The following is a 12249-nucleotide window of genomic DNA, read 5'->3' as shown; positions in this document are numbered from 1 at the left end:
ACCTGTAAAAAAATTTTTAAAGTGTCCCCATGGAGATTTTTAAGTACCGTAGTTTGCTACCATTCCACAAACGTGCACATTTTTAAAGCATGACATGTTAGGTATCTATTTACTTGGTGCAACATCATATTTCATATTTTACAAAAAAAATGGGGTATATACATTGTTTTTTTTTTAAATTCAACAAAGTGTATTTTTTCTCTAAAATTTGCGTTTGAAAAAACGGTGCGCAAATACCGTGTGACATAAAAAGTTGCAACAATTGCCATTTTATTCCCTAGGGTCTCTGCTAAAAAAAAAGTATATATAATGTTTGGGGGTTATATGTAATTTTCTTGAAAAAAAAATAAACTTGTAAACAAAAAGGGCCAGAAAAGGCCTGGTCTTCAAGTGGATAGGGAATTTAAACCTCTTATTGACTGTTACCTCATTGTCAAAACATTTGTGTTTATTGTATTCAGTTGCAGGGCCGTTTTTAAGGCAGGGCAAAGGGGGCAGCTGCCCTGGGCACTGTCATTGTTGTAGGGCCCAAAGCAGCTGCCTCATACTCCTGGTTTAAATTCCCTCGTCCCTTGAGGTTTTAGTCCTGTGCTGTGTCCCAATATCTCAGTGTGAGGTGCTGCTTCTAATGCTGCCCAGCTCTGCCCTATTGTTGTGTAGAGATGACTCACCTGCAGACCCTGTGTTTACATGTAAATTACCGGCATTCATATGTAAATAGCGGTGGCCAGTGGCATTGATATGTATATCATGCCCCCCTGAGGTCATATCCACAGTAATCTCAGGCAACCAATCAACAAGCAGAAATCATACGCTGTAACCTCTAGCAACTAATCAGTGAGCTGTAATGTGTGCTGTAACCTCTAGCAACCAGTCAGTGAGCGGTAATGATACACTGTAACCTCTGGCAACAATAGCTGCCTGATCTGATTCAGTGATTTTGAGTCTAGCTGCTATTTATTGTATGTCTCAGAGCAGGTGGAGAGCAAAACTGCATGGGGGGGGGGGGGGGGGCAAGAAAAGTTTTGCCCAGGGTCCATCAATTTTAAAGACGGCCCTGTTCAGTTGGGATGATTTCCAACAAGTGTTTAAACTTGTAGCATGTAGTCCATGTAGTTTAGCCCTTAGCGGAGCAACGGATTTGAATCATCTTGTGTAATATTTGAGCTATGTATGGGTTACCAAGCAAACGATAACGAGGGGGGTTGTTAATCATAAGAAAAGATTTTAATTTTGTTTTTGTTTTGTTTTTTGTTCCCCTACAGAAATTCACACTGTGATATGGATAGGAAGATATCACAGTGGGTGTGACTAATCTGCCTATTTATGGTGTTCATAAAAAAAAGTGGGTCTGAAATATGTTAAATTGGACACTGTGAAATAAAAAAGTATATAAAATGAACATTAAATGTAGTAATATTACAAATACGTTTCGAAAAAGATTCCCAATACAGAGTTATATTGCTGAAAGCAATCGCTCATTAGCGCTCATGAGCCTAACGATGATTTTTGCCAAGCAATGTAGTTAGAGCATGCAAAACTGATGAGGTTATTGGAGTTCGTTCTCCTCGTTAGAGGCGACGCTAAGCGAGAGGAGAATGGCTGGTGATTAAATAATAGGGCTAGAGCAGGTTTCTGAATGTAATCCAATTGTTGGCATGGCTGGCCGGAAGAACAATGAGCTGCTTTATTCCTTTAGTCTGAAGGATGAATCCAGGCAGTACAATACATATACTGCTGCAGTCCTTTACATTTTACTGGGAAATAAGAAGTGCTCTTCTGAGCTGTATAGAAGACAAGGGGTATTTGACTACTAAATCTGATATTAAAGTAACAAAACAAACAAAACTGGCACACAAAAATATCATTTAGAGCATTGACGTTACTTACTATTAGAACAAAAAAATGTGTGGAACCTAAAAAACCAATACTTTTATACATTTACTATTGCTTTCTACTCTTTGTCAAAAGGAGCAGGGATAAAGAGAAAAACTGATTTTGTTTTAGAAATGGCAATGATTTGGGTTTAAAAAAAAATGAAAGTCAACTCAGTTCTTGACCACTAGCACTAGAGTACCGTGTTTCCCCGAAAATAAGACCTATCTCGATTTTTTTTTAGGATCGCTGCAATATAAGCCCTACCCCAAAAATAAGCCCTAGTTAAAGTCCTTGTAAAATCATTAGACATGTGTGGATCGTTTTGTTCCGAATTAAAATTTGGACGAATTTTCATTTTTCGGAAATTCGGGTGTATCCGAATTTCCGAATTACAATAGTACCGAATCTAAACGGATTCGAAATAACGAAAAAAAAAATCCGGACCAAATTCTAATAGTTTTCAAATACTTTTCAAAATACTTTTTGAATTGTTTTTGAATACTTTTCGAATTCGAAAAGTTTTCGAATTCTAATAGTTTTCCAATTTCCAAAGAGAATAAAATAGAATAGAAAATACAGGAATAGAGTAGAAAAAAAAATAATAGACTAGAAAAGAATATAGCAGAAAATAGAAGAATAGAAGATAATAGAGCAAAACAGAACAAAATAGAATAGAAAATAAAAGAATAAAAAAAATAAAAACAGAATAGACTAGAATATAATAGAAACAAATAGGATACAATAGAATAACATAGAATATAACTATCTTTTGAAATTCAAATTTCAAATAGAATAAATTTGAATTCGAATACATAAGAAAAGAATAGAATAGAAGAATAAAGAATAGAATAGAATAGACTGTAATAGAATAGAAAAGAATATAATTAAAAAAAACAATAGAATAGCATAGACAGAATTTAACCATTTCCCAAAATTCAAATAGAATCAATTTGAATTTGAATAGTTTAGAATAGAACAGAAAATAACAGAATAGTATAGAAAAAAACAATAGAATAGAATAGAAATAATATAACCATCTTCCAAAATTCGGATTTCGAATAGAATAAATTTGAATATGAATAGAAAAGAATAGAATAAAAAATATAACAATGGAATAGAAAGGAATAGAATAAAGAAATAAAAAAGAGTATAATTAAAAAACAATGAAATAGATTTGATAAGAAAGAATATAACCATTTCCCAAAATTCAAATAGAATCAATTTGAATTTGAATAGAATAGAAAAGAATAGATTAGAATAGGAAGATGGTTATATTCATTCTATTCTATTTTTTTTTCTATACTATTGTGTTATTTTCTATTCTATTCTACTCTATTCTTTTTTATTCTATTCTAATTGATTCTGCTTGAATTTTGGAAAATGGCTAAATTATTTCTCTTCTATTCTTTTCTATTCCTTTCTATTCTATTCTTTTCTATATTTTTGATTCAAATTTCAGAAGAAGGTTATAATCTTTTTATTCTCATCTATTCCTTTCTATTCTATTCTATTCTATTCTATTATTTTCTGTTCTTTTATTTTCTATCCTATTTTGTTCTGTTTTACTCTATTATATTATATTCTTTTATTTTCAGTTATATTCTTTTCTTTTCTATTCTATTTTTTTTCTATTCTATTCCTTTATTTTATAGTCTATTCTATTCTCTTTGGAAATTGGAAAATAATTCGAATTCAAAAACTTTTCGAATTTGAAAACTATTTGAATTCGAAAACCTATTTGAAATTGATTCGAAAACTTTTCGAATCAATCCGAATTCGAAAACGAATAAACCAAAAAAAAAATTCCGAAAACAAATTAAACGAATGAAATGAATTTAACTAAATAAATTTATGCAAATAACGGATCTAAACGAGACGAAACTATTTTTTTCGTTCTGCACATGTCTAAAAATCATGTAATCCACACTGTAAAAGGATTATATCATGTCCAGTGTATGTCTTTATGTAACATTATTGTAGAAAATTCTTTATTTACAGCACCGCTGGGCGCTCACGTGACCCGCTCTCCAGTTCTCATCCCGGATGATGTCAGCGGCCCCTCCCTCTGCAGTGCTTGGAGCAGGGCTGAGGTCAGCCGGGATCTCGGCATCTCCCTCAGCAGTGCTCAGAGCGAGGAAGAAGAGCTCCGGCAGATCATGTGAGCGCCCCGCAGGGCTGTAAATAAGGTATTTTCTACAATGTTACATAAAGACACACACTGGACATTATATAATCTATTTACAGAGCGGAATAAATGATTTTATAAGGACTTCAACTTGGGTTTATTTTGGGGATGACTCCTGAGCTGACAGGGAGGGAGAGGAAGAGAGAAGACAGGGGACAAGTAAGACATCCCCTGAAAATAAGTCCTAATGCATTTTTTGTAGCCAAAATGAATATAAGACCCGGTCCTATTTTCGGGCAAACATGGTAGTTGGGATTACAGTTGGGTACTATACTACACAAAGCTATGGGAAACTCATCCTGTCACTAGACTCTGCGACTCCAGCCCAAATCCGCAGGACGCCAGGATTTCATTTAAATTACAGGACGGTCCTGTGGAATCCAGGAAGGTTGGGGGTACGGTTGTATGTTTTGACTGCTGCACTCTATACATTAATAACATTTTTATATACAGCATTGCAAAGTTTATCTTAAGCCGGTAGGGTTGATTTACAAGAGAAGTAGAGTCTGTTCACCTAGCAATGTGCACTTACCGGCCCCTTTATTAGGTACACCTGTTCAATTTCTTGGTAACACAAATTGCTAATCAGCCAATCACTTGGCAGCAACTCAATGCTTTTAGGCATCTAGATGTGGTGAAGATGACTTGCTGAAGTTCAAACCGATCAAAATGGAGAAGAAAGGTGGTTTAAGTGACTTTGAACGTGGCATGGTTGTTTGTGCCAGACGGGCTGGTCTGAGTATTTAAAAAACTTCTGATCTACTGGGATTTTCACACACAACTATCTCTAGGGCTTACAGAGAATGGTCCAAAAAAGAGAAAATATCCAGTAAGCGACAGTTGTGTGGATGAAAATGCCTGGTTGATGTCAGAGGAGAATGGGCAGACTGGTTTGAGGTGATAGAAAGGCAACAAAAACTCAAATAACCACTCGTTACAACCAAGGTATGCAGAATATCATCTCTGAACACATGTTGAACCTTGAAGTAGATGGGCTACAGCAGCACACCAGGTGCCACTCCTGTCAGCTAAGAACCATAAACAAAGACTACAATTGGCATTGGCTCGCCAAAATTGGATAATAGAAAATTGGAAAAACGTTGCCTGATCTGATGATTCTCGATCCCAGCTGTGAAATTCAGATGGAAGGGTCAGAATTTGGCATAAACAACATGAAAGCATGGATCCATCCTGTCTTATATCAACGGTTCAGGCTGGTGATGTAATGTGGGGGAAATTTTCTTGGCACACTTTGGGCCCCTTTAGTACCAATTGGGCATCATTTAAACTCCATGGCCTAACTGAGTATTGTTACTGACCATGTCCATCCCTTTCGGACTACAGTGTACCCATCTTCTGATGGCTCCTTCCAGCAGGATAATGCACCGTCACAAAGCTCAAATCATCTCACCACTGGTTTATTGAACATGACAATGAGATCACTGTACTCCAATGGCCTCCACATTCACCAGATCTCAATCCAATAGAGCACCTTTGTGATGTGGTGGAATGGAAGATTCACATCTTTTATGTGCAGCCAACAAATCTGCAGCAACTGTGTGATGTTATTATGTCACTATGGACCAAAATCTCTGAGGAATGTTTCCAACACCTTGTTGAATCTCTGCCACAAAGAATTAAAGGGTTACTAAAGGTTGTTTTTTTTTTTTGTTTTTTAATAACAAATATATAATACTTACCTCCTCTATGCAGTTGGTTAAGCACAGAGTGGCCCCGATCCTCCTCTTCTGGGGTCCCTCCACGGCGCTGGAAGCTCCTCCTCTTCTCGAGTGCCCTGTCGGAGAAGCGCTCTCCTTCGGGACACCCGTGCGGGCGCTCTGCCGAGACCTGCTTCTGCGTCTATTGACACAGAAAGCAGGACTCAACGCACCCCCCGGCCCCCACGTCATTGGATTTGATTTAAAGCAGCGGGAGCCAATGGCTGCACTGCCATCAATCTATCCAATCAGGACACAAGGCACCAGCTAGAGCTGGTGTGCTCGTCGCCGGGGAGAAAAAGACCGGGTTCAGATAAGTAAAACAGGGGGCACTGGGGGGGCTGCAGCATGAGAGAAGGTTTTTCACCTTAATGTATAGAATGCTTCAACGTGAAAAACCACAAAGGGGTTTAAACCCCTTTAAGGCTTGTTTCACACTGGAATCTGCTGCGAATCGCACAAGAGCGCTGTGCGTCCCTGTTCTCCATTTCAGGGATGAATCAGGGCTGATTCTATGCCTGAATTGGCCCTGAAACGGAGCCAAAGATGCACAGCGCAGCCGCAACGGAGATATGTGAACCAGCTTCATAGGGAGCCAGTCACATTCTCCTGCTATGCGAATTAGATGCGGGGAAAGCCTCATCTAATTCGCATAGGTGTGAACCTGGACTAAGGCAGTTCTGAAGGCAAAAGGGGTCCAACCCATTATTAGCAAGGTGTACCTAATTAAGTGACCGATGAGTATATATATTAGGCCCCCTCCAATTCCAGCTAATACGTACATACAGCGCTTCTACCCTCCATCCTGGTTAAGCACTATGGCTCCCATATGGTTTTTGCATATGGTTTGTTATTCTTACCCTTCACCACAGTGACAGTGTGACAGTGTGACAGTGCTCAAACCTTGTAATTAAGTGTGAAGACACAATACTTTTTTGCCAGGTGTGCAACACACTGTGTGCCTATACTACATAAAGATCAGTAAACATGTGCTACGTTCAGGTCTATAATAAAAAAAAAATATTAGAAAAAACAATGTCTGAGGTATTGTGCATTTGTTTGTGTTAATGTTTACTTATGTACAGTGCACCTATAGTGTTTCCAAGTACAACAGTCGCATGTGTCCTAGTAACGGAGGACACTAGGTGGCAATAGCCTCCTGCTTTCTAGTTACAGATTCCACTAAGCAGTTATAGTTCCAGCATCCTAGCTACATATTACATGAAATGTCTATAGCCTTCTGCAGAGGCACTAGGGCTGAGTACAAACAGACCTAAAATAGGCAGAAAAAGGTGGTTTTGCTAATAACTGGCTGACTTTCGGCCCACGTGTACAGCTCCCTGGAGAACCGGCATCAATTCAGAGATTAGAGCCATGAGCGGTATCCCTGTCAGAACACAATAGCTCAGTGGGGAGATCGACGCACTAACATGGGATGTGTTAGTACAGTGATCTGTAAAATATTTTTTACAAATTAAAACAGCTGGCAACAGCCAGCTGCGCACTAGCTACAGAATATACTAAGTGGCAATAGCCTTCTGTGTCCTAGCTACAGATAACAACAGCTGGCAACAGAATCCTGCATTTTAGCTACAGATCACACTAAGCTACAATCCCCTCCTGCGTCCTAGCTACAGATTACAGCAGCTGGCAAAAGTCTCCTGTTTACAATAACATCCTGTGTCCTAGCTACAGAATACACTAAGCAGCAATAGCCTCCTGCGTCCTAGCTACAGAATACACTAAGCAGCAATAGCCTCCTGCGTCCTAGTTACAGAATTTAGTAAGCGGCAATAGCCTCCTGCGTCCTAGCTACAGAATTTAGTCGGCGGCAATAGCCTCTTGCGTCCTAGCTACAGAATTTAGTAGGCGGCAACAGCCTCCTGCGTCCTAGCTACAGAATTTAGTAGGCGGCAATAGCCTCCTGCTTCCTAGCTACAGAATTTAGTAGGCGGCAACAGCCTCCTGCGCCCTAGTTACAGAATTTAGTAGGCGGCAATAGCTTCCTGCGTCCTAGCTACAGAATTTAGTAGGCGGCAATAGCCTCCTGTGTCCTAGTTACAGAATTTAGTAGGCAGCAATAGCCTCCTGCGTCCTAGTTACAGAATTTAGTAGGCGGCAATAGCCTCCTGCGTCCTAGCTACAGAATTTAGTAGGCGGCAATAGCCTCCTGCGTCCTAGTTACAGAATTTAGTAGGCGGCAATAGCCTCCTGCGTCCTAGCTACAGAATTTAGTAGGCGGCAATAGCCTCCTGCGTCCTAGTTACAGAATTTAGTAGGCAGCAATAGCCTCCTGTGTCCTAGTTACAGAATTTAGTAGGCGGCAATAGCCTCCTGCGTCCTAGCTACAGAATTTAGTAGGCGGCAATAGCCTCCTGTGTCCTAGTTACAGAATTTAGTAGGCGGCAATAGCCTCCTGCGTCCTAGTTACAGAATTTAGTAGGCGGCAATAGCCTCCTGCGTCCTAGCTACAGAATTTAGTAGGCGGCAATAGCCTCCTGCGTCCTAGTTACAGAATTTAGTAGGTGGCAATAGCCTCCTGCGTCCTAGCTACAGAATTTAGTAGGCGGCAATAGCCTCCTGCGTCCTAGCTACAGAATTTAGTAGGCGGCAATAGCCTCCTGCGTCCTAGTTACAGAATTTAGTAGGCGGCAATAGCCTCCTGCGTCCTAGCTACAGAATTTAGTAGGCGGCAATAGCCTCCTGCGTCCTAGTTACAGAATTTAGTAGGCGGCAATAGCCTCCTGCGTCCTAGCTACAGAATTTAGTAGGCGGCAGTAGCCTCCTGCGTCCTAGCTACAGAATTTAGTAGGCGGCAGTAGCCTCCTGCGTCCTAGCTACAGAATTTAGTAGGCGGCAATAGCCTCCTGCGTCCTAGCTACAGAATTTAGTAGGCGGCAATAGCCTCCTGCGTCCTAGTTACAGAATTTAGTAGGCGGCAATAGCCTCCTGCGTCCTAGCTACAGAATTTAGTAGGCGGCAATAGCCTCCTGCGTCCTAGTTACAGAATTTAGTAGGTGGCAATAGCCTCCTGCGTCCTAGCTACAGAATTTAGTAGGCGGCAATAGCCTCCTGCGTCCTAGTTACAGAATTTAGTAGGCGGCAATAGCCTCCTGTGTCCTAGTTACAGAATTTAGTAGGCGGCAATAGCCTCCTGCGTCCTAGCTACAGAATTTAGTAGGCGGCAATAGCCTCCTGCGTCCTAGTTACAGAATTTAGTAGGCGGCAATAGCCTCCTGCGTCCTAGCTACAGAATTTAGTAGGCGGCAGTAGCCTCCTGCGTCCTAGCTACAGAATTTAGTAGGCGGCAGTAGCCTCCTGCGTCCTAGCTACAGAATTTAGTAGGCGGCAATAGCCTCCTGCGTCCTAGCTACAGAACGTAGTAGGCGGCAATAGCCTCCTGCCTCCAAGCTGTAGAATTCACTAGGTGGCAATAGCCTCCTGCGTCCTAGCTACAGAATACAATAAGCAGCACTAGCCAGTGTGTGTTTTTTTAATGCATGTTCTTACTGCCAGCAACATCCTGTATTGATGATGCCCTGCCCATATGCCCCAAGGGTCTCATTTATCAAATCCTAATGGAATACTAAGCAGGAATATAACCTAATAAATCAGGAATATTTAATTTCAGAAAGTCTCTTAACAGAACATAGATTTGATGAACACAACAAGCCATATTGTACACAGAGCTATGAGATAATCCGATCCGTTCTTTTCCGTCAGTAACACAAACTCTGCTCTTCTCTCCCCCCTGCAGTCTCTGCGCTCGCCCACCGTCTGCTTCTACTGCGCCTGCGCAATGCACTAGAACCCGGTCAGAGAGGAAGCTGTCATCTTGCTATCACCGCAGCTCGGGCGTTCGGTAAGTAGAGCGCTAAGTGTACATTAAGGACATGCTAGACAGGACTTGGGAGGATCGTGTGATCAGGAGGGTCAGCTTTCATCAGTGTCAACAGCACTGTCTGCTAACGTCACGCTCCAGCTCTATTCTGCCAATTTTGATTGGTTCAAGCTTTAGCCCCGCCTACCTGTCATCTGCTCCTGACAGTGCTTTGTGTTTGGTAATAATTGTATCATCATTGTGTCTCTGATAATGAAAAGGGATACTTGTGTAAGAAGCTGGACAGTCTACATGTAGTAAATGTACATATACAAATAGGCATTGATGGGTGAAGAATAAATGTACCACAGCATATAATAGTAATGTATGCCATAGGCTGTGTACTAGGGCTTGCTCACACCTGTGATTAGGACCACACAAAGCAATGACAGGCTCTTCTCATGTACACCAAGCGGTTACCTGCCATGAGAGACAACATTGGACGCAGATTGCGTGCCCTTAAAGGGTAACTCCACTTTTGTAGAATAAAAAAAAAAGCTAATTAAAAAAAATAAAAAAATAATATAGCATATACAATTGTGATACAAGTCATATTGTGATTGAATGTTATTAAAAATGAGAAAAAAATATACCCCCCCCCCCCCCCCCCCCCCCCCCGCTGCCCAGGCCAATTTTCAGCTTTCAGCGCTCTCACACTTTGAATGACAATTGCGCAGTCATGCAACACTGTACCCAAATTAAATTTTTATCATTTTTTTTCACACAAATAGAGCTTTCTTTTGGAGGTATTTAATCGCTGTTGGGTTTTTTATCTTTTTGCTAAAAAAAATGAAAAAAGGCCGAGAATTTTGAAAAAAAAATAAAAAAAACAATCTGTTTCATTATTTGTTATAAATTTTGAAAACAGGTAATTTTTCTCCTTCATTGATGTGAGCTAATGAGGCTGCACTGATGGGAACTGATAGGCTGCACTGATGGGCACTGATAATGCAGCACTGATGGGCACTGATAGGTGGCACTGATGGACACTGATGGTTGGCACTAATGGGTCGCACTGAAGGGCACTGATAGGTGGCACTGATGATCACTGATAGGTGGCACTGATGGGCACTGGTAGGTGACACTGATAGGCAGCACTGATGATGAGGCACTGATGGGCATTGATTGGCAACACTGGTGGACATTGATAGCTGGCACTGTTGGGCAAAGGTAGGTGGCACTGTGAGCATTGGTAGGTGGCACTGGTGAGTACTGATAGGTGGCACTGGCAGGTGGCACTGGTGGGCACAGATGAGGCAGCCGCGGCTCTCTGTGTGAGGGACTGATGTCCCTCTGACAAAAGCCGGAGATCGCAGACGAAGGACATGGATTATTGGAACCATGAAATAGAATAACCTTGCTTTCAGGTGCGTTAAAAATAAAAAGTGAACTCCAGAAGCTGTACCCAAAGTAAAGACAGTTAGAAGGCAAAGGTATAGTCACTAACATTGCCTTTGGTCTCCCTGCTGCTGATCTTTCTCCCATTACTGCTTTACTATGCCTTGATCTGCACTGGTGGTGGTTTGTTACAGTATCCCACAAAAGTGAGTACACCCCTCATATTTTTGTAAGTATTTTATTATATCTTTTCATGTGACAACACTGAAGAAATGACACTTTGCTACAATGTAAAGTAGTGAGTGTACAGATTGTATAACAGTGTAAATTTGCTGTCCCCTCAAAATAACTCAACACACAGCCATTAATGTCAAAACGGCTGGCAACAAAAGTGAGTACACCCCTAAGTGAAAATATCCAAATTGGGCCCAATAGCCATTTTCCCTCCCCGGTGTCATGTGAGTCATTAATGTTACAAGGTCTCAGGTGTGAATGGGGAGCAGGTGTGTTAAATTTGGTGTTATCGCTCTCTCTCTCATACTGGTCACTGGTAGTTCAACATGACACCTCATGGCAAAGAACTCTCTGAGGATCTGAAAAAGGAATTGTTGCTCTACATAAAAATGGCCGGGGCTCTAAGGAGATTGCCAAGACCCTGAAACTGAGCTGCAGCACGGTGGCCAAGACCATACAGTGGTTTAACAGGGCAGGTTCCACTCAGAACAGGCCTCCCCATGGTCGACCAAAGAAGTTGAGTGCGCATGCTCAGCGTCATATCCAGGGGTTGTCTTTGGGAAATAGACATATGAGTGCTGCCAGCATTGCTGCAGAGGTTGAAGAGGAGGGGGGGTCAGCCTGTCAGTGCTCAGGCCATACACCACACACTGCATCAAATTGGAAGCCTCTTCCAAAGATAATGCACAAGAAAGCCCGTAAACAGTTTGCTGAAGACAAGCAGACTAAGGACATGGATTACTGGAACCATGTCCTGTGGTCTGATGAGACCAAGATAAACTTATTTGGTTCAGATGGTGTCAAGCGTGTGTGGTGGTAACCAGGTGAGGAGTACAAAGACAAGTGTGTCTTGCCTACAGTCAAGCATGGTGGTGGGAGTGTCATGGTCTGGGGCTGCATGAGTGCTGCCGGCACTGGGGAGCTACAGTTCATTGAGGGAACCATGAATGCCAACATGTACTGTGACATACTGAAGCAGAGCATGAACCCCTCCCTTCGGAGACTGAGCCGCACCC

General features: G+C 41.4%; 1 protein-coding gene across 2 annotated transcripts in view; it reads left to right on the top strand.

The window, feature by feature from the left end:
• Positions 1-12249, top strand: part of LOC141140247 (A-kinase anchor protein 7-like) — a 91229-nt gene that overhangs the window by 3576 nt on the left and 75404 nt on the right. For both annotated transcript variants that reach the window (XM_073627186.1, XM_073627184.1), the window contains exon 2: positions 9539-9643. The gene's annotated coding sequence lies outside the window, so the exon portion shown is untranslated. The remainder of the gene's footprint in view (positions 1-9538; positions 9644-12249) is intronic.

This window comes from Aquarana catesbeiana, linkage group LG04 (genome assembly GCF_042186555.1).
Source record: "Aquarana catesbeiana isolate 2022-GZ linkage group LG04, ASM4218655v1, whole genome shotgun sequence".
Classification (NCBI taxonomy): Eukaryota; Metazoa; Chordata; class Amphibia; order Anura; family Ranidae; genus Aquarana; species Aquarana catesbeiana.
The sequence above is the reverse complement of the archived record's forward strand: the minus strand, read 5'-3'. Positions and strand labels throughout refer to the sequence as shown.